Raw genomic sequence first — 23,835 nt, forward strand, 5'->3', positions numbered from 1 at the left:
TAAGGGGTGATTGTTTTTGTTTTCTTTTTAAATTTTAATTCACACTCATTGCCAGTGTTATTTGCCCACAAATGTTATAGGTCTGGCTCTACCTGAGGTAACTTCTCCAGTCCAATCGTGTGATTCTCACTCACCAGCTTTTTACTTCGATGGGAATTAACTTGTGTTAACTTGTACATCATTATTGTAGCAATTACCTGCTCATCATCTGCAAACTGAATGGCTTTTTTAACAGATTTTCAAAGTTACTGGCTTATTGTAAACATTTTATGTAGGTCAGGGTGACGAGCTTAAACCATCACCTGCACATGAGAGCATGATGTGCCAATATTATTTTCTTGTAAGCTAGACTGCGTTATAGTGTCTCTCATGTTTCCTTCTTCAACCTCTTTGCAGGTGAGTTCAGCATACTGTTGCTGAGATGTGACATAAATTGCTAATTTGCAAAATAATTGCTACATGGTTTATTTTAGCAAAATTGTCCTTTTAAAATAGGTGAATATGATAAATAAAAATATACAGTTCCATCACCAATGGATATAAGTATCAATAATATTTCAGGTTGTTCAAATAAGCTACACCTAATTATAACTTCCTATATTTATTTGACTACGTATTCTAGCTTTTAAAAAATTCTTGCAAACTTGATTCAATTGCTCTGCTTTTTAGCATTTCTTATGATTAATTGACTCTGCCTAATGATGTGGAGTGAAGCAACCATCTTGTTCTTTATGTAATATTATGGTTTCATGTTATAGGAGAAAGTGAGGACTGCAGATGCTGGAGATCAGGATGCAGCCTGACCTGCTGCGCTTTTCCAGCAACACATTTTCAGTTCTGGTTTCATGTTCCCCAGTTATCTAAGTTTCAAATGCAATGCTAGGTTTAAACATATATTTATGTGTGGTCAAAATCATAGCATTGGCTATGTATGTCTTCAAACATCCATAGGGATATGGTGGATTGACCTGGTTTGGTTATACTTGCCACAAAGCTACCTATTTGTAGTTAGACACCCGAGAAGATGGAACTAGGCAGTACGTCATTATTGTAGCAATTACCTGCTCATCATCTGCAAACTGAACGGCTTTTTAACAGATTTTCAAAGTTACAGGCTTATTGTAAACATTTTATGTAGATCAGGGTGACGAGCTTAAAACACTTGAGTGGCATAGCTAATGTTCAAGCTTAATAGGACTCCAGAAACACTTGTTCAGTGCTTTTGATGTGCATCAGCACTGTAAATCCAGAAGGGCCCTTAATTTGTTTGACTACACAATACTAGGCATTTCCTGCCAGCTTTGGCATCATCTTGAAATAGCTGTGACAACAGCAGTGTGTGTATATCATTTTAAAGCTGCAAGTGTAAAAAATGATATTGGTTTACCGTTTCCTCAAGCAAAAGGAATGATGAAAATTTAGTAATGGGTGACCGCATGCCTAATGTGTGCCGACATTCATCACATTGGTAATTCATGGTGATCGTGGTTTAGGTGTCCAATGACTAATTAAATATCATAAATAATTAGATTAATGACTGGCCTAATGTCTATTTAAGGACCCGAGAGTTCAACATGCATCAGAATTCTTCAGGTCAGATTCACATTTTAAACATAAAATGCTTTATTTCGAGCAAGATGAAGCAGGAATGGTATCCCTAACTTCACAAACCTCCTCAATGTTAACCACCCTTGCGCACACCCTACCCCACAACCAGTAACCTTCAACTGGTTAATTCATCTCTACCCACCACCCCACCAGTAATCTTTAACTGGTTAATTCACCCATTTTCTGATATACCTGATGTTAGAGAATCCAAATATCATTTTGTTCAAGGGCTAAGCTGCTAAGATCCAGTGCATGCAGGTCATGGCATGTCTATGAAATGGCACCTGAGACTCAGTTTCGTGACCATCCTTAGCAACACCCACCCCCCAACCCGCTCAGGCCCAGAATAATTTCTTCCCGTTTTAGTCTTGAATTAACTTTACACAGAGTGTGTTAAGGGCATGGAATGCCCTACCTGCTAATGTAGTCAACTCAGCCGCATTAGGGAGATTTAAACAATCCTGAGATAAACACATGGATGATTTTGGGATAGTGTACGGAGATGAGCTGAGAATAGTTCACAGTTCGGCACAACATTGAGGGCTGAAGGGCCTGTTCTGTGCTGTATTGTTCTACATTCTATGTAAGTTATCCTCCCAATGATTTTAACATGTTGGCATGTTTCACTTTCTTGTTCATTCCTAAAAAAGTCACAAAATTTGTCACTGATGCAAATTATGCAATATTTTCGACCAATTGTCATTTTGCCAAATGTTTGTGTGTGAGTGTGTACGCGCGTGTATGTGTATGAAAGAAAACTCCGTCATCTTTGAGGCTCACTGATTTTTCATGGATGTTTACATTTAATGCTCTCGGAATCAATGAATTGTTACGTCTGGTAACTAGTGTGCAGTACCCTGTATACCTTTAAATGACATGCTCATCATATCATCACCATATCAGAGCTTGTGACTTTAGGATATAAAGATCTCAGTCTCCGTCTTAAATGGGGTCACTTGAAGCATGACATACTGGTGAAAGCATGCTACAACTCTATGGAACCAAATAGCTTATTATTAGTCAAGATACTGAAGTGCCTATTACCGTAATATGTAGATATAATGACAGCTGTAATAAACACCTTTTATACCTTACAGTATTTCATTACTATCGAATTCTTATTACAGGAGCTAACATACATATTGCCTCATCAGGGTCAGATACTCTGTTGGAGAAGATAGCCCAAATTGTAGGAGCGATCATGGTAGCAACACTGTGGTAAGCAGTCCATGTTCTTGGAGGGAGGCATTTATAAATCTCAACTAAAAACAGTTGGATGCCAGACCTGGACTTAAAAGCATTCAGCGAAATAACAACACCACTTTCTGAGTAGATACAAAATTTAAGGTCAACCATTCTGGTTGTGACAGCTGCTCCTTTTGTTGAGGTGTTTTCGGTGCTGGAGGAGATTTCCTCAAATTCCAGGAGCAGCAATCACTGTTTTATATGCTGTTGCATTGTTTTGGAACTTTGGGGAAAAAAAAGTCAAAACAACAGCAGTTTTAAAAGGGAGAAGAACAGACAAAGGAAGCACAGAGTGAGGTCAGTGCAGGAGAGAGAGAGAGAGAGAGAGAGAGAGAGAGACGGAGAAAGAAACTGACACCAGAGTGAATCTGCACAGTACTGCCTTTGCTGTTTGAATTCGTGTATCACTGGACATCGGAGTGTGTCTGGGAATATTATCAAACAGTGAAATTCACAATTGATCTTGGAGGACCTATTTGGGCAAAGTTCACAGCACAGAATTAGAAAAGTTAATTGTTTTAAGTGGCCTCCAAAAAGTCTGTAGTAGTAAGAAGAGTGGGTTCTTTCTTGATTATATGTTTTTTGAGATATGTCTCTTGATTAACTTAAAATATAAGTCGTAACTATTAATCTAACCTGAGGCAGTGTTTTACAGAGAAATAAGATGGTGTTATTTTCTGTGTCTGTAGATTGTGAAGGAGCAAAGATGGCCTTTAGTAGAGTGATATGTGCTTCTTGTCAGATGTGGAAGTTTAAAGAGAGTTTAAGGGTAACTGCGGATTATATCTGCAATAAATGCTGTTGGTTGCGAATCATATCATATCGAATGGATCGGTTGGAGATACAGTTAGAAGCAATGAGGAATTTGCAACAGCAACAGTACGTGATGATGGCAGTTATAGGGAGGGGGGAAAGTTTCAGATACAGTCACATAGATGGGTTAACTCCAGGAAGGGTAAGAGAGGTAGGCACCTAGTGCAGGTGTATCCTGTGGCTGTATCCATTACAAACAAGTATGCTGCTTTGGAACATGTAGGGGATGATGGATTCTCAGGGGAACGTAGCATGAACAGCCAAGTTTCTGGTATTGAGACTGGCTCTAATGCAACAAGGGGTACGTCAGGTTCTAAGAGATCAATTTTGTTAGGGGATTCTCTAGTTCGAGGTACAGACAGACGTTTCTGTGGCCAGCAGCAAAAAATCAGAATGGTGTGTTGCTTCCCTGGTGCCAGGATCAACGATCTTTCAGAGAGGGTGCAGAATATTCTCAAGGGAGAGAGGGGCCATCAAGTGGTCATTGTCCACATTAGAACCAACGACATAGGAAGGAAAAAGGTTGAGATTCTGAAGGATGATTACAAGGAGTTAGGCAGAAATTTAAAAAGAAGGTCCTCGAGAGTAGTAATATCTGGATTACTCCCGGTGCTACAAGCTAGTGAGGGCAGGAATAGGAGGGTAGAGCAGATGAATGCATGGCTGAGGAGCTGGTGTATGGGAGAAGGATTCACATTTTTGGATCAGTGGAATCTCTTTTGGGGTAGAAGTGACCTGTAGAAGAAGGACGGATTGCACCTAAATTGGAAGGGGACTAAAACACTGTCAGGGAGGTTTGCGAGAGCTGCTCAGGAGGATCTAAACTGGTAAGGTGGGAGTGGTGGGACACAGCGAGATGGTGAGGAAAGAGATCAATCTGATACTGGTATGTTTGAGAACAGAAGAGAGTCAAACAGTCAGGGCAGGCAGGAACAAAGTAGGACTAATAAATTAAACTGCATGTATTTCAATGCAAGGGGTCTAACGGGGAAGGCAGCTGAACTCAGGGCATGGTTAGAAACATAGGGCTGGGATATCATAGCAATTACTGAAACATGGCTCAGGGATGGACAGGACTGGCAGCTTAATGTTCCAAGATACAAATGCTACAGGAAGGATAGAAAGGGAGGCAAGAGTGGAGGGGGAGTGGCGTTTTTGATAAGGGATAGCATTACAGCTGTACTGATGGAGGATATTCCCGGAAATACATCCAGGGAAGTTATTTCAGTGGAACTGAGAAATAAGAAAGGGATGATCACCTTACTGGGATTGTATTATAGACCCCCTAATAGTCAGAGGGAAATTGAGAAACAAACTTGTAAGGAGATCTCAGCTATCTGTAAGAATAATAGGGTAGTTATGGTAGGGGATTTTAACTTTCCAAACGTTGACTGGGACTGCCATAGTGTTAAAGGTTTAGATAGAGAGGAATTTGTTAAGTGTGTACAAGAAAATGTTCTGATTCAGTGTGTGGATGTACCTACTACAGAAGGTTCAAATCTTGACCTACTCTTGGGAAATAAGGCAGGGCAGGTGACTGAGGTGTCAGTTTGGGGCACTTTGGGGCCAGTGACCATAATTCCATTAGGTGTAAGATAGTGATGAAAAAGGATAGACCAGATCTAAAAGTTGAAGTTCTAAATTGGAGAAAGGCTAATTTTGACAGTATTAGGCAAGAACTTTTGAAAGCTGATTGGGGGCAGATGTTCGCATGTAAAGGGACGGCTGGAAAATGGGAAGCCTTCAGAAATGAGATAACAAGAGTCCAGAGGAAGTATATTCCTGTCAGAGTGAAAGGAAAGGCTGGTAGGTATAGGGAATGTTGGATAACTAAATAAATTGAGGGTTTGGTTAAGAAAAAGAAGGAAGCATATGCAAGTTATAGACAGGATAGATCAAGTGAATCCTCAGGAGAGTATAAAGGCAGTAGGAGTATACTTAAGACCAAAATCAGGAGGGCAAAACGAGGACATGAAATAGCTTTGGCAAATTGAATTAAGGAGAATCCAAAGGATTTTTATAAATACATTAAGGACAAACTGGTAACTAGGGAGAGAATAGGGCCCCTCAAAGATCAGCAAGGCAGCCTTTGTGTGGAGCCGTAGAAAATGGGGGAGATATTAAATGAGTATTTTGCATCAGTATTTACTGTAGAAAAGGATATGGAAGACATAGAGTGTGGGGAAATAGATGGTAAAACCTGGCAAAATGTCCATATTACAGAGGAGGAAGTGCTGGATGTCTTGAAACGCATAAAGGTGGATAAATCCCCAGGACCTAATCAAGTGTACCCTAGAACTCTGTGGGAAGCTAGAGAAGTGATTGCTGGACCTCTTGCTGAGATATTTGTATCATCGATAGTCACTGGTGAGGTGCCAGAAGACTGGAGGTTGGCTAACATGTGGCCACTATTCAAGAAGAGTGGTAAGGACAAGCCAGGGAACTATAGACCAGTGAGTCTGACGTCGGTGATGGGCAAGTTGTTGGAAGGAATCCTGAGGAACAGGATGTACATGTATTTGGAAAGGCAAGGACTGATTAGGGATAGTCAACATTGCTTTGTGCATGGGACATCATGTCTCACAAAGTTGATTGAGTTTTTGAAGAAGTAACAAAGAGGATTGATGAGGGCAGAGCAGTAGATGCGATCTATATGGACTTCAGTAAGGCGTTCGACAAGTTCCCTGTGGGGGACTGGTTAGCAAGGTTAGATCTCATGGAATACAGGGAGAACTAGCTATTTGAATACAGAACTGGCTCAAAGGTAGAAGACAGGGTGGTGGGAGAGGGTTGTTTTTCAGACTGGAGGCTTGTGACCAGTGGAGTGCCACAAGGATCGGTGCTGGGCCCTCTACTTTTTATCATTTACATAAATGATTTGGGTGTGAGCATAAGAGATTCAGTTAATAAGTTTGCAGATGACACCAACATTGGTGGTGTAGTGGACAGCGAAGAAGGTTACCTAAGATAACAACAGGATCTTGACCAGATGGGCCAATGGGCTGAGAAGTGGCAGATGGAGTTTAATTCAGATAAATGTAAGGTGTTGCATTTTGGGAAAGCAAATCTTAGCAGGACTTATACACTTAATGGTGAGGTCTTAGGGAGTGTTACTGAACAAAGAGACCTTGGAGTGCAGGTTCATAGCTCCTTGAAAGTGGAGTCACAGGTAGAGAGGATAATGAAGAAGGCGTTTGGTATGCTTTCCTTGATTGGTCAGAGTATTGAGTACAGGAGTTAGGAGGTCATGTTACGACTGTACAGGACATTGGTTTGGCCACTGTAGGAATATTGCGTGCAATTCTGGTCTCCTTCCTATTGGAAAGATGTTGTGAAATTTGAAAGGGCTCAGAAAATATTTACAAGGATGTTGCCAGAGTTGGAGGATTTGAGCTATCGAGAGAGGTTGAACAGACTGGGGCTGTTTTCCCTGGAGTGTCGGAGGTTGAGGGGTGACCTTATAGAGGTTTACAATGTCATGAGAGGCATGGATAGGATAAATAGACAAAGTCTTTTCCCTGGGGTCAGGGCATCCAGACCTAGAGGGCATAGGTTTAGGATGAGAGGGGAAAGATATAAAGGATACCTAAGTGGCAACGTTTTCACACAGAAGGTGGTACGTTTATGGAATGAGCTGCCAGAAGAAGTGGTAGAGGCTGGTACAATTGCAACATTTCAAAGGCATTTGGATGGGTATATGAATAGGAAAGGTTTGGAGGGATAAGGGCCGGGTGCTGGCAGGTGGGACTAGATTAGGTTGGGATATCTGGTTGGCATGGACGGGTTGGACCGAAGGGTCTGTTTCCATGCTGTACATCTCTATGACTCTAAGAACTACCTCTCTTCAATGCAAAGCTTTCAGATTTAAAACTATAAACAAACTCAAAAGTTTCATTCAGAGTTAGAAATAAACAAGTCAATATATGTTTCTTTCACTTTCACGACAGAACCCTCCTGAATGAAATATAACACTAAATAGCGTTTTTCTTTACTAGCCAAGTTTACATATGTGCAGAGGTCTGCTGATTCTGCCATTTTGTCTCTTCAATTCAGTGCAAAACAGAAGGTAACTTTTCAATGTTACAAGTCTTCCTTGAGTATGAAACCCATTGAGTGACTGAAAAATGCTGTTATAGGACAGCCTAACAATGTCATTGGCAAGATAGAGTTTTAATACCCACAGCCATTCCATTAGCAATAAGAAAGATCCAGAATTTGAAAGGTTACTCAAAGATTGTCGTGAGGTAAGAATTAATTTCAAAGTTTGATACCTGTTCCTACCGTAAAGATAGCATACCACCAGATGCTGTAGCAAAAGATGTAAGTGTGACTTCTCCAAGGAAGAATCCTGAAAGATTCATCCAATTAATATCCACGTCTTACCTTGATCTAAAGTCTTCAGGAAGGATCTTCTGGAACTGTCCATACCATTGATCTATTACTTATAATGTCTGTATGAATCCATAGTGACAGACTAAAACAACTACAGTAGGTACAGACAACATTTGCTGCAGTCACTAGAGAGGAGAAAACCAATAAAAACTGAAACACGTATAATTTGTCTCACACACACGCGCACGTACGCACACACACGCATGCACAAATGTTGACCAACTTCTCATCTGCAAAGAATGTGGTACCAAATGTCGTTGGGCACAAAGGTACAGGAGATATGATTCCAAAAGCCAAGAACAAAATTCAAGTGATCACCAAAACAGTGCCACACCATATTACTGGCATCAAGGAAGAATGTACACGAATTCAGAACACATCAATGATTATGTATTTTACTGCACAAAAGGCATATTTTGGAAGAAAACCAAACTTTCCATATTGTTAACCTCAGACGCCCTGTTGACAACATGAAGAGTTCAAAGGCTTTTGCAAATATTAACAGCATATGTCCTGAAAAGACAGAGCACTTCATACTAAAATAATCAGAGGAGCTTGTGTTAACATGTTGCCATTACACAACTTGAAAGATATGGATCCCAGTAAGTGGCACTCCATAGTACAGCTATCTTGCATTGGAACAATCACAATGCAGTGCCAATACACAAATTCACATCGACCTGGTAGATACCAATGGCCCAGTAGTGTCAGGACTACCAGTTTGCACAGAATCTCTGTATTGTCACAGTTCAGGAGGTACAAATTGTGCCCACTATGGTGAAACAGACCAGGTGTATTTTACAATTGGATCAATCCAGGTTGAAAACATTCTTAAGGTAGGTGATTAGTCTAAGTTGTCTAATAGCATGATTGATCATGATGCTACTTTGAAAAGGAATGGAATCCCAGCTCAGTCCAATGTAATGGCATGCCAATCATACACAAACAGAGTGAGGAAGAGAATTCTGATGACAATGCTTGTGCAGTGATGTTGAGTGACAGCAACTGGGAACAAGACAACCAAGTTGTCAAGCAAATGCAAGTGAAAACAAAACATACCTCTCCAGACAGGTATGTGATCACCAGATCAGAACATTACAGATATTACATTGAGGCTTTAATTGTTAATCTAGTAAACTCTATTTTATCTGTTAGGCATGTGTTATCAATTCAATAATTACGTTGTGGAGAAACCATTCATATCTGTTTGGGATGAATATTTACTTTGGAAAAAGAGGGATCTTTTGTTATAATTTACAGCTAGTATGTCAGTATTCTATGAAGAGACATGCTCTTGACATCATCACTTTATATGGTAGCATGTGATGTCAGGGTGTGAAAGACTCCTTCTTAAATGGGACCGTGAGGAACCATGGTTATCATGAATGAATCAGAAGTCAGTAAGCAATACAGCATGTGATTTAACAAGGCTAAGGGAGTGCTGTCCTTTTTTATGATAGGAATTGAACATGAAAGTAAGAATGTTAGATTAGATTAGATTACTTACAGTGTGGAAATGGTGGCACAGTGGTTAGCACTGCTGCCTCACAATGCCAGGGACCCAGATTCAATTCCCACCTCAGGTGATGGTCTGTGTGGAATTTGCACATTCTCCCCATGTCTGTGTGGGTGTGCTCTGGTTTCCACCCACAGTCCAAAAATGTGCAGGTTAGGAGAAGTGGCCATGCTCAATTGCCTGTAGTGTTAGGTGTAGGGGAATTGGTTTGGTGTGGGCCTGTTTCCACACTGTAAGTAATCTAACGTTATGCTTCAGTTTTACAGGAATTGATGAGATCACATCTCAATATTGTTTGCAGTTTTGGTCTCCTTAATTAAGGATGGATATAAATGTTTTGGAGACTGTTCAGAAGCATTTCACTAAAGTGATACCTAGATTGTGCAAGTTGTCTTATGATGAAAGATTGGACAGGCTGTCTTTGTTTTCACTGAAGTTTAAAAGTGTGAGGGGTGATTTGATTGAAGCTTATAAGACCCTGAAAGTTCTTTACATGTTGGACATGGAAAGGTATTTGCTGTTGTGGAGGAATTCAGAACTAGGGGAATTGTTTCACAATTAGTGATCACTCTATTATGACACAAATGAGGGATTCATTTCCTGAAAGTTGCACGACTATAAAAATGATTATTTCTTACAACATTAAGAAAACATGCATTAACAGTCAGAGAGGCCCCTTTTTATATTTTTGGGATTCTGTGCCTACACTGACATACAAATCAATGACTTAAAAGTCAACGTTTTAAAAATTTTTGTTTGGAAACTTTTTCCATTTAATAAATTGCTTTATCTACATTTTTCTTGTTTTTTTTGTGTCAAGCTACGAGAACATGGAGCTTATACATTGTTTGACTTTTATCTCAAATTATATTTCTGAAGCCTGTTAATTTGCTTTTAGTGACCAAGGTAGGCAGAATGAGAATTTCTTCAGGACATATAATGCTCTAAGATTTGAAAAACAAATAGAAGTTCCTGGGTGTACAAGAATATTGGGCTATACAGGTGTCAGGAATTTCAAGTTGACAGTGTTATAGGTGAAAGGTATTTGTTATTTGAGGGTAGGAAAAGAAATGGAGCAAAAGAGGGATCTAAATTAATGCTGGAAAAGGCTCAAACAGTTCTATATCACTGTTCTTAAGGCTTCCATAGATTGTGCAGACCACTCATCAGCTGTCCCTCAACTTGTAAATGTCTTCTCAAGTTGTAAGATTCTGCAGTGGGTCTTTGTTTGATTAAATAAGCCAATTCTCAACCTGCAGATTAGTTACTATATGAGACAGGTTGTCCCATAAGGGAGTAGGACCCAGAGTGCAGGACCTTTTTTGTTTCTTTTGCTTTCAGATCATTAACCCTCTTGGGATGCACGTGTTATCAGAAGCTAGTGCGTTATGTGTGCTATGTTCTTGAATAAGCCCCGGCATGGTTCTATATCAGTCTCTGACATTCTTGGGAACAGTACATTAAATATTTCATTCCATTGAAGTTTCTTCTGGTGTTTTAAGGAAACATTATATAATCTATATTACAACAGTTTGAAAATTCAGCAGTAGTCAGACCTACAGCATAATAGTTGAAAGTTGAAACTTAGAAGCAGCAGTTTACTGAAAAACAATTCATTGGGTCATGTTGAACAAAAGGAACCCCAAAGGGTGAGTAAATTATGCAGGCATGACAGAGTCATAGTTTATTTTTGCTTAAAGCAATGAGTGTCTGACATTTCTCTTTGAGAACACCACATGTTGATTGATTTTAGAGCTTTGGTTTCTATTTAAAGACTGAGACAACATAATGAGTATATTCATCGGAGATCTGACATGGTGAAAGGTTGCTGCATAGTCAGTTATATTGCATACTGAATTATGGTGTCTTTACAGTGCATATATCACTTCAAGTGAAAACAAACTGGCCAGTATTTGTTTAACAGAGCAACAGAAAAAGTAAAGATTTCATCCTTTTTTTGAAATTAAAAAAATAGATGTATTACAAGAAATGTCTGCTGTATCAAAGATTAAATGATTTGAGTTAGTGGAAATTGTCCACTGGAGAGAAGGACAAGAAAAGGTTGTACTATTAAGCAGCCACCTTAGGTAATTTGGTATCATTTTTAAAAACTAATAATGTCTTATTTTTTTATAAACATTCTCAGCACAGGCAAATCATTGATAGTTAATTCATTTCATAAAGCAGATTATTTTAAAAACATGAGTCAATAATCTAGCTATATATACAATAAGTAACCATATTAAAAGCTTTCATATGCTGATACAGATGAGAATAGTTTGACACTAACATAAAATGAGTTTGACAAGTCAAGAGGTTATAAGTGATTGTTGGTAAGATAATTATTATACACAGTGGGAAAACAACATTAAGATTCAGATTGCAGAGTCAGTTTAGTGAGAATAATCAGATGAACTTACTGAGTTTGTTGATAAGGCAATAAAGTATTAGTTTATGAAACCATTTAAGATCTAAGTTCTTCGTTTTCTTGCCTACAGAAAGCAAAAAAAGTCTTGTTTGAAATGATATTTAAGTATTATTATTGAACTTAAGTTGTACAGCATTAACAATTGGAAGCAGAGTTACATGCACCATAAAAATAAAAGAAAACTATCTTAGTTTTATTCCTGCTGGTATGAAACCTTTATTTTTAAAAGTTATTTGTGTATATTACAGGTTACTGATGAAATCTGACAGGTAAAGTGCTAAATATACCAATGAAAGGACACAAAATCTTGTTGAATACAAGCATTAAGATTTTACCTCCTTCACAAACTGAGTTTAGCTTGAATTTGATGGTATCCCTCTGTGTACACACAGTAACTGCCTTTCGTATCCCAGCACAAATTTCCTGTCATTATGGCAGCTGGCAGCCCTGCGTGGGCATATGGTATCTACGTCTGGAGGAACAGCACAAAAACAGGTTTCCTTTTGTGTGTGAGAATCATTTCAGTCTTTGTTGTCTAGAGAGAAAAGCAAAAGAGAATCAATCTCATACTTGACTATGAAATAAGCTTGAATACATGTTTGGGTTCTTCATTAAAAGAGATTCAGTTCATGGAAATGTATTTACAGTTTGAGTTAGAGAGAGAATAGGGGAAGAAAATACCATTTATGTTTTCTGGTAGTTTAAGAAAGCTTTCTCAATGTTTTGAATTGTTTGGTCTTAACATAAAATTCGCATACTAAAGATTTTCAAATCTGAAATAGATATCCAAGTTCATTGATTATATTCAAGAAAGATTGTTTCTTACTATGGTATTAGGATACGCATTTAGAAAGTAACTGTTCTATGTGATATAATATCAAGAAAGGGGAGGATTTGGGAGCTGAAATCAAATGAAGGTATAAAATGAGTAATTTTACAAAATCACACTTGTGGAGTGGCACTTCTTTTGCTTAGTACTCATTACTGGAATATATGTGCGCTTGCAAATTCATTTTACTGAATGGAATTTTTCGAATGAGAAAATGTTGAGATTCCCAATATGCTCTGCTTCCAGTGGGAGCTAATTTAATCAAATTATCTTTTTAACTTTTTGCACTGTTTAAAATCACTCATGAGACGGATAGCACAACATTGTGCTTCTTTGTAGTACCAGTGCAAGCAACAGCAGAGTAAGAAGCAAGTTCTGCCTGAGATATTGTATTGGGAGATATTCCCAATACAAAATCTCAATCAAATTATACCGGAGAAGGGATGAGCATACATCAGTTTCTCATAAGGAAGAAGTAATGAATGATGAGAAGGAGATTCATGCCTGAGTTCATTTTTATACATTTGCTGGCAGGTGGCTTGAAGACAACTTTACAGGAAGCATGACTGTATATTGTCTTAAGTGATGTATAGCTTTGTGATGCAAGCAAGTGCCATTGCTCTAAAAAAAAGAGAAGGCAGCACTACCCTACTTAGAGTGCAGATGGACCTGCAGATGTTTTAGGCTTCATCCCAAATCATCATCTCTCATTTCCACCCATTACATTTGTGTTGGATTGGCTGAAATATCTTTTTTATTCATAAAATAACAATTAATCATAATTGAACAAGAAGACAATATTGAATATGTAGCTCCTTCAAAAAAAAGATTTTCCTCCCTTTTTTGCATTCATATCTTTTGAAACTGATTATTTACTAGCTATTACTAAAAGCACCCAAATGCCTTTGTAGCTGAGATAGAAGTCACATGTCTGCAGCACACCAGGCAAAATAGTGTACAATTACACTTCTCCAAAATTTCCCTTTTCACAAAGTAAATTACCATGCACTATTATTTTCAGTTACAAGTTCATGAATTGCCCAATCTGCATGGTCACAAAGACAATTGTCATTCATGAACAGGAGCGAATGTGACCTCCACTAAATGCCACTTCCATTGGTCTCTATGTGTATATTACATACATTGTCTTTAAGTTATGCAAATTCCCTAATGATATACTTCTGCAATGTCACTAGCAGGTGGAGCGCTATCTGGTTGTTCCCTGCGTGATGTTCCTTCTCCAGGGGGTGTCACTTCATGGTGAGGTCTGTTGCAGACGCAACTGCTGGTCCATTTCCATTGTTGGGAGTAGTACACCTCAGGGACTGATGTTCATTCTGTGGTGGTGAGATCACATCTTCCTGATCTTTGTAAAGGAATGGCTTCTCAAGTTGGCTGTATATTTCTGTGTTTGTGGCATAACTGGTCATTCACGTTTGGTGCATATGATTGAGACATCGGTCCCACATTGTATGTGGACTGACATTTGTAGAGAACATTGAACGTTTGTAATTTGAATGGTTCTCCAATGGCAGCTTTATCAAAATGAAAATTGGGTCTCTTGTCCTTTCACCTTGATTATTGTCATTAGCACGTTACCATTTCTGGTTTCAGTCATTCTTTTCACAAATGGGAATGTAGTTTGTGTAGTGGATTGACATTAGTAAGCAAATTTTGAGAAGATTTGAGGCTCAGGTTGAGATTCTGAATGTAAGTTTGCTCGCGGAGCTAGAAGATTCATTTTTAGACGTTTTGACACCATACTAGGTAACATCATCAGCAAGCCTCCGGTGAAGCACTGGTGGTATGGCCTACTTTTTATTTGTGTTTCTTTGGGTTGGTGATGTCATTTCCTCTAGTGATGTCATTTCCAGTTCTTTTCCTCAGGGGGTGGTAAGTGGGATCAAGGTCAATATGTTTGTTGACAGAGTTCCGGTTGGAGTGCTATCCTTCTAGGAATTCTCACGCATGTCTCTGTTTGGTTTGTCCCAGGATGGATGTATTGTCCCAGTCAAAGTGGTGTTCTTCCTCATCTGTACGTAAAAACTAGTGAGAGTGGGTCATATCTTTTTTGTGACTACTTCGACTAGGACAACACATCCATCCTAGGAAATGATATCACCACAGGCAATGACATCACCAACCCAAGGAAACCTAAACACAAATAAAAAGCGGGCCATACCATCAGTGCTTCACTGGAGGCTCACTGATGATGTTACCTAGTATGGTGTTGAAATGTCTGAAAACGAACCTTTCAGCTCAGCGAGCAACTTACAGCCAGTGACATTAGTCTTTGGACTGGACAGTAGATGTATTGCTAGACTCCAATACTACTTAAACAAGGCTGTTCTGTGTTTATTTGGTTTCTTTATGATTGCTTTGGTGAGCATCATTGCTAACTCAAGCTGTCTGTTCAACTAGAGATAATGTGGAGATGTTTTATGGTATTGAATTCCTCAGCCTTTTATAAAATGGCTGAACTATTCACTGAATTGGGTACAATTGTCACTCATTACCATATCTGGAATGTTACAGCAACTGAATTATGCATTCAGACATTCTACAATCTCAGGTAGTCATTGATGTTAGCTAATCTAACTCTCAGCAGTCAGAATAGCAGTTGAAGATAAATCCATTCCTGTAAGTTTGAAGGTCTGCCTAAAACTCTATTCTCTGTCTGGGATGTCATCTGTCAACAGCAATTCTTTACCTTGCCTAGTTTGGTATTCATGACCAAGCACTGCACTGGATGATATAGTCTTTAATCTAATTGTTTAGCTCAGTTGGCTAGCTGGCTTGTTTGTAATGCAGAGTAATGCCAACAGTGGTTCAGTTCCTGAACGGGCTGAGGTTATCATGAAAGACTTTCCTCTCAACTTCTCCCTTGCCTAACCCTCAAGTTAAGCCACCACCAGTTGTCTCACTCTCTGAGGAGATAGTAGGACTATGGTGCCTTTCCCTTACTTTACCCCAATGGTACATGTTTGTTAAGCAGAGCACTTCTCTTCCCTTCCTCAGACTTGACTCAGTTTTTCAGTGTTTGACACAGGTGTGGTTTAGCATATCTTTCCTCATCTCCTTAGGATAATGACTATTTCTTTTGAATGAGTGCCATTTTGGCCTATTGTTTCATCTTCATATGCCCAATACTCCCTAATAGCAACAAATGTGTTATTGATGCTTTCAGGCCAGCCCTATACTATTCCATCCCACAGCACTTGGAATGTGGCATCTTGCCTGGTTTACTTGATTTGAACAAGATGCTGCTCTTTCAGTGTCACTGTTGAGATGAGGACTTTCAAAGCAGAGAATGGTGAGTTGTTGCTTTTTTGTTGACTCTGGAATATTACACACACCGCTGTAGTATGCTTAACTTTTTTTTCATAAGTGTTGCTCCTGACAGCATGTCTCCAAAAATATCGGCTTTATTTGTTTACATTTCATTTCCAGATGGTATCTCTGTGAGCAGGTTCTTCGGAATGGGAAGAAGCCGTTTGAGGAAGAAGAATTTAATGTGACTTATGATCAGGCTCCACTGTCATTTTGTGTCGAGATTAGAGTGGTGCTGGAAAAGCACAGCAGGTCAGGCAACATCCAAGAAGCAGGAAAATCAATGTTTTGGGCAAAAGCCATTCATAATGAAGGGCTTTTGCCCGAAATGTCGATTTTCCAGCTCCTCGGATGCTGCCTAACCTGCTGTGCTTTTTCAGCACCACTCTAATCTCGACTCTGGTTTCTAACATCTGCAATCCTCATTTTTGCCCTGTCATTTTGTGTCTGCCAAGCAAGTAATGATTGTAATGCTCAGAAGCAAAGACACTAGTCAGGGACTTTTTTTTTCTCTCTGTCTGAACACAGCATCATTCAGTTTGCTTTAATGGCCTGGATGCAAGTGCTTTCTACATTAAAGTTGCTACAAGTCCTGTCTTTCTGGCACCACAATGCAAGGTGAGTTCATTATTGATCCTGTGGGACCTCAGCACTAGCATTGTTATAACTAATTATTTGATTGTGATGAAACTTGCTTTGTGTTCAGTGCCCCACTGCCACTGTACATTGTAACAGTGTTTTGAGCAGAGGTTCACATTCTGGTGACAAATTGGGAAAGATATTAATTGCATCGCTTTCACATTTCTCAGCCATTGCATCTCTCTGACTGTTGGCACCATATCAGATCCAGGCCAAGTCCTTTCCTGTCAGTTTTGCCCAATGCACTTGACCTCAAGTAACTTCAATTGCATCTTTTTCTTGTTCAGCTTCCAGTTCAGCTGACAAACTTGCTCTTTTAGCAGATTCTGTTCATGATCTACAATGATGTATTCTATTGTATCGACCTGTAGATTATTTGCACTAATTTCCACTCCTGCAAAGTCACTGGTTACCCCATTCTGCCTCTGGAGCAGTGTAAATACAAAATAGTATCTACAACTACATGCACCTTCCAAATGGCATCCAATATCAAGTTAGAAAATATTACTTTTCAAGCTTCACGTACCAGTGACAATCCTTCACATTTAAACTGAGTAAAGACCTTTGCTTTGACAAATTGAAGCAAAATTTCTTCAGTAGTTGGTATAGGGTAGTGTGCCATCTTAAAAGATCAAGTGAAATCCTTTTGGATCAATGTACACACTGTTTTCCAAGATTTTTCATTGCTACCATGCTTCAAATTCAGTCTGAAGGAGTTGCAACTTTCTTGATCCCTGCCTTTTTCAGCTCTTCTATGCTGTTTTTCAGGCTGGATTTAAGGGTAGCAGGAACTCCCTTTGACAGATGCTGTATTAGTGTTGTATTTTCATTTACTTCAAGATGGTATTCACTAAAAATACAATCTCACACCAGAAAAGACTTTTCTAATCTTCTAAGGTCTGTTTGGCAGTCAGTGATTTAGCAGATTGGGAATTGCTGCAAATCTTTTCTGCCAAGTTTAGATTTAATAGTCCAAGGTTCAGATTTTCTTCAGCTGAGATGAGTGGATCTTGCTTAATGTCTATTATCTGTAATGTCAGATCTTCATTCAAACAAATATTTCTACCTTTCTCCCAGTATGGTATTCCTATTTGGCCTGGAATATGTGTCTGAGTAATGCAAAAGCTTGGCCTTCTATTAATACACTCCAGCTAATAAATGACAATCCAGCAAATATCAATAGTTCCTTTGAGAGTAGTTGTCTCCTCTCTCAGCTGACATACTTTCACAGCAGCATTTTTAAAAATTTAATTCTATTTACAATTATATCATCTTTCATTTGTCCAAAATCTTAGAATTTAACCAGATATATCAGTGTAGTCACATATTTCTCATTAGTCTCCCTCAAAGCACTGATTAGATTAGAATACCTAAAGTGTGGAAACAGGCCATTCGGCCCAGCAAGTCCAACACTGACACTCCGAAGAGAAACCTACCCAGACCATTTCCTTCTGACTAAAGCTCTTAACACTATGGGCAACTTAGAATGGCCAATTCACCTGAACTGCACATCTTTAGACTGTGGGAGGAAACCTACACAGACACAGGGAGAATGTGCAAACTCCACACAAACAGTCACCCAAGGCTGGAATTGAACCTGGGACCCTGGTGCTGTGAGGCAGCAGTGCTAATCACTGAGTCACCGTGCCGCCCACGCTGCCTGTGGTCTTGACTAAATTCTTTGACCTCTTTTTAATGTCACTTAAATGTGTTTTCAAAGCTTGCAAAATCTCTCCTGTCTGTTTATTTCTTCTGGTCAGTAAGGTCTAGGCTGCAATATCGTTTGTAGCATTCTTTCCCCAGCACTGATACCACTAATTCTTCTGCTCAGAATTCTAATTTAATTCTGTTGCTATTTTGGAGTCTTACCACAGAGTGGGGAAAAACAAAACTAATTTTGCCTTGCATCACCTTTCATTTCCACAACAGCAGAAAATAGAAAGTGTAATATTTTGACTTGTCAGTAATGCAACATTGAAAGTTTTTTTTTTACAACTTTCTGTTTCTTTCAGCATCTGGCTCTCTTACAACTCTGAAGACACTACACTTCATCTGTACCACTCTGACTCCATGTTTCAAGTGTGTGTTTGATGACTATCCTTCAACTGCACTCAAAAGTCCATGCAAAACAGAGAGATCACATCATGACAACAAGCTAGCCAATGCACTAAGTACAATTGCATTTCTCCAAACACAAACCTCTCTGAAGAACAGCTTTTGTCAATTTTCCTATACGGAGCAGGTAGAAGAACTACATTTTTTGCTGTAGTCCAGCTGGACGTTTTAGTGTTGGAAGAATAGGTTGAAGTCAGTACATCTCCAACATAAAAGCAAACAGAAAACGAGGAAAGGACACTGCACCAATTAACATGCAATGCCAAAAAAAAACATTGTGCATTCAGTGAGATATTGCTCCAGTTATAACAAGCACTTAATGTACAGGGAAAAATGCCAAGGAGAGCTATTAGTTTCTTAAAATAGCATGATCATCTCCTTTGGGTCACCAGATGTGTGACTCAGTTAAATGCTGCCACAAGATGGTGCTATTGATGTTTCCAGACTTCATGGCAGATGACAATGCTTTTCATCAGGTTCATAGATTCAGATTATTAAGATTATGTTAATGTTCTTTGAATTTTATTCAGATGAAAAGCTTCACAATATTTAAGGGTTGTCTGTATATTTTACATTATTATGCAGGTGACAAAAAATCACCGAACAATGTAAGAAATTTTACAAATCAACCTATTCAATATTGTATCCTTTAAAAATAGAATGATAGACTTATATATCAAAGTGATAGTGCAGGGGAAGCCTCTATCAGGGGAAACCATGATATTGATGAACCACTTTGTATTTCAGACGATGATTTACCAAATTCACCTCAGGGCCAAAATGCAATGGTGTTTCCTACTTTGATGTTACAATTAAAACCTGTTACTTTCAGTATCTGCTACACTTTGTAACATAAATATAATTTCCTTTGCAGTTTAAGTTAGAAATGCCATTAAGCCCTTTACTGCCATTTAAAAACATCGCAGCTTCTCATGCAGCCGTTTAATGACAAGTTCAGTTGTCTCAGCATTGAAACTTTCAATTGATTTTTCAGAGGTTCTACTTATGAACTCGTGTCGATGTTCTTTTTACAAAAAGTCTTCTATTTCTGCAGCGATTGATGTTCATTTCAGTCCTTTCTCCTTTTCGATCTCCATTCAGAACAGACCTATTTTCCAATTTTATATAATTTCTCTTGTACTGAAGTACAGTTCCCAGAAGCATTGACAAGCCTTCAGTATCTAAAGCACTTCTCCTTTGTGAACAGTACAAGGAGGATTACTTGCAGTGAAAGTGCACCACAAACAAGCCCTCATGTCCACACGTTCGCACTTTCTAGCAATCCATACAATTGGAAATTAGTGTAGGAGACCTGAATGATCACAGTATCACCCAATCAGTGTGCGAGAAATACTGGAATGTGTCATAGTTACCCTGGTGAAAGTCAGCACAGATCAACCTTTATCCATGATACTTAGTGCTACGTTAGTTGGAGTTTTTATCCACTGAATCATTGCACAAGTCCATATTAAGATGTTGATGCAAATTCCTGCTTTTAGTCTTCCATTTTTATCATACATATTCTGTACATATTTTGATTTTCATGTTATTTTATAGACTGACTCTCTGATTTTTATCCCTTCCAAAATGTTTGGAGTGGTTAGTGTACTTTGGCCTTTGGCCAGTCAAGTATTTAATGGATGCAGAGCCATTGACAGTTGCCTGTCTGTTGGCGCACAACAGAAATCCTACTGTTGGCGCACATTTTCTGTTCTGAATGTGGATCGTCATAATTTTAACTTGCTTGGAGAAGCTAGGATCCTGCAAATTCAGCAAGTCCTGATTAGACAGAATCTTCATGGAGCAGTCTATGTGCACTCTTCACGCTGTTGTAACCAACCTCTTTGTATCTGTTGCCCTTCCACATCATACTATCTCTGTTCAACTGTATATTATCCTCTGGAGAAACAGTCTCTAGCACCTCCTAAAACTTGTGACTCCTAGAAGTAAAGTGATAGCAAATGAGTAGAAATACCATTATCTCAGCCCTTCAAGCCACATACCATCCTAACTTGGAAATATATTACCGTTTGTCATTGTGCCCAGATCAAAATTCTGGAACTTCCTTCCTAACAACATTGTAGGACTATCTTCATTGCATGGACTGCAGCAGTTTAAGAAGTCAATGTAGTGATTGTAATGAGATCAGCCAGGTAGACATCATAGAAAATGAGTTCCTAGATTGTGGCTGTTAACCTGGTCCAATCAGAGAGTCCTGGCTGACAGATATAAACATGTGTGTCCCTCCCCTTCACTGTTTGATCATACAGCATTGCCCATTGATGTGAAGGGCACTGCTTGTCACTGGCCACTTGGGTGTTTCTTTTCTTCCTGGTGGTGGAAAGTGAATAAAGATTTGTGCACCTTGTGTTTTTCACTGTGTCCCACACCTGCACACACACAACATAGGTGCTGGGGAAAAAAAAATGCACTACCACAGTTAGGCGGTGTTGCGGGGGTAATTTAAAAAATGGAAAAAAAAGATAAACTGGAGTGTTAAAAAAAAACAGGAGTGTCAGACATCCTGTTCACTCTGACAGGTGGCTCTGAAGGAGCTGATCAGTGTCAAGGACTTTCCACGTGTCAATCAAGGGTGACTTGGTGACAGGATACCGGCCTTTGTGGAGTTAAAAAAGAACAGGTGTGTCAGAGGTTCTGTTCATTCTGAAAGCTTGCTTTGAAGGAGATAGATCAGTGTTAAGTACTATCCATGTGTAAGTAAACGATAAGTGGTGACTGGATACCGGGCTCTGTGGCTCTCTTTCAGACATTTTATTACCACCTTCCCTGAGGGGTGGGATACAATTCAAGATGGGAAATGAATCATGTGATCTTCACGTCCCATGAATAACCTTATTAAAAACAAAAGCAAAATCACCCAGGTTTTGTGCTGAATTTTTGGAAACCCAATCTACTTATCTAGTATATGCACCTACAAAATTCATCAGCTTAGACAAACAACCTCCAAAGTTTCATTGGACATAATGTATGCTGCACCAAGTCTAGTTCACCTTTCCACAGTGTCCCAAACTTAGAGTCCTTGCTTCTCTATCAAAGTCCATCCAAGATCTTGTCTCTCATTGATTCTTTTTTATTTCTAGCTCATCCGCTTGTCATTTGTAGGGAATGTGACTCTAGCTTTGGTGCATTGCTTCTTTGCGCCTTTTGTGAAAGGCTGTGCTTTTACCTGCCTGTGTCTTGCTCGACAAGTAGTAAAAGAAGGTGTAGGGGTGATTAGGGAAAAATAAAGGCATTTCCACAGAGAGTCAGGGGCATAGTGAGGTGTGAAACAAATACTTTGCATCTATCTTTACCAAGGAGGTGAATGCAATCCAGGACAAGGTGACAGAGAAGGAAATTCTGTCTCTGGATGGATTCAAAAGTAATGGGCAAGAAGGATTGAATAAGCTGTTGGTATTTAAGGATGGTGAGACACTGAGACTGATGAAATGCATCCAAAGATATTGAAGGAGGGGAAATTGCAGGAGCACTGGCCATAAACCCTTTCAGTCTTCTCTCGACTGGGGGTGGGGTGGGGGGGGGGGGGGGGGGGGGGGGGGGTGGGGGGGTGGGGGGATGCTAGAGGACTGAAAAAATCCTTGTTCAAGAAAGGTGTAAGTACAAGCTCAGCAATTACTGGCCAGTCACTTTCCATGTTGCAGAGACTTCTTTAACCAATTATTTGTGACAGAATTAATAGTCACGCGTAAAAATGTGAGTTGTTTGGGAAAAGCCAGCATGAACTTTAAAAGGGGAAATCATGTACAAATGCATTTTTGAGCATATTGATTTTGAAGAGGTTACAGAAGGAGTTGATAAGGGTAATGCCATTAATGTGATATATGTGAGCTAAATAGTATTTGATCCAGGAAAATTGTCAGAAAAGTTAGAGGTCATAAAATAAAAGGGATAGTAGTAATGTGCATACAAAATTGGTTGAGAGATAAGAAACAGAGTAAAGGTCAGTGGATATTCCTTTGGCTGGAGGAATGTTTATAGTGGAGCTTGCCAGGGGTTGCTATTTATATTCTTGCTTTTCCAGATGTATATTAATGATCTAGATCTGGGTGAGAAGGGAGACAATTTCAATGTTTGTGGATGATACTAAACTTGGAACAATGAACAAAGGATATTACAGCACAGGAACAGGCCCTTTGGCCTTCCAACCTTGCAGCAGTATATTTTGCCCTTCCATACTAAGACTGTCTTCACTTACAAGATATGTATCCCTCTATTCCCTTTCTATTCACATATCCGCCCAGATATTTCTGGAATGCTGCTCTTGTGTCTGCTTCCACCATCTCCTCTGGCAGTATGTTCCAGGCACTCACCACCCTTTGTGTGAAAAACCTGCCTGGAAATCGCTTTTACAATTCCTCCCTCGCACATTGAACCTGTGTCTTGTAGTAATTGACCCTCCATGCTGGGAAAAAGCCTCATATTTTCCCCTCTATCCATGCCATTCACAATCTTATAAAATTCTATCAGGTCGCCCCTCAACCTCCTGCGTTCCAGCAGAAGAAAAACAGTCTATTCAATCTCTCTTCATAAGTAAAATCCCCCATACCAGTCAACTATCTTGGTAAATCCTAAAGCAATGGAAGTGTTGTAAAATGTGAGAAGGATAACGTAGAACTCAAACAGTGTTTACACAAATTGGTGGAGTGGGCAGGTAGTTGGCAAATTAAGTTCAAAGCAGAGAAGTGTGAGGTCATGCACTTTGGTACAAAGAACATGGTAAGACAATATAAAATAAGGGGCACCATTCTAAAGAGGCTGCAGGGGCAGAGGGATGTGTGGTGGAGGCAGGTTCAATTGGAGCATTCAAGAGAGCATCAAATGATAGCTTTATTTATATAGTACAGCAAGTTTCAGGGAAAGAGTGCCAAGTCATATTGCTCATTCAGAGGTTTTTCAGAC

At 39.3% G+C, this 23,835-nt stretch overlaps 2 long non-coding RNA genes across 3 annotated transcripts in view; one reads left to right on the plus strand and one right to left on the minus strand.

The window, feature by feature from the left end:
• LOC140467320 (uncharacterized) overlaps window positions 1-23,835 on the plus strand; it is a 134,740-nt gene that overhangs the window by 57,641 nt on the left and 53,264 nt on the right. The window lies entirely within an intron of this gene.
• LOC140467319 (uncharacterized) overlaps window positions 1-23,835 on the minus strand; it is a 56,186-nt gene that overhangs the window by 867 nt on the left and 31,484 nt on the right. The window contains exons 3-4 of the long non-coding RNA XR_011955403.1: window positions 12,338-12,537; window positions 11,995-12,066 (exon numbers count right to left, since the gene is read on the minus strand). This is a non-coding gene — a long non-coding RNA (uncharacterized lncRNA). The remainder of the gene's footprint in view (window positions 1-11,994; window positions 12,067-12,337; window positions 12,538-23,835) is intronic.

This window comes from Chiloscyllium punctatum, chromosome 45 (assembly GCF_047496795.1).
Source record: "Chiloscyllium punctatum isolate Juve2018m chromosome 45, sChiPun1.3, whole genome shotgun sequence".
NCBI lineage: Eukaryota > Metazoa > Chordata > Chondrichthyes > Orectolobiformes > Hemiscylliidae > Chiloscyllium > Chiloscyllium punctatum.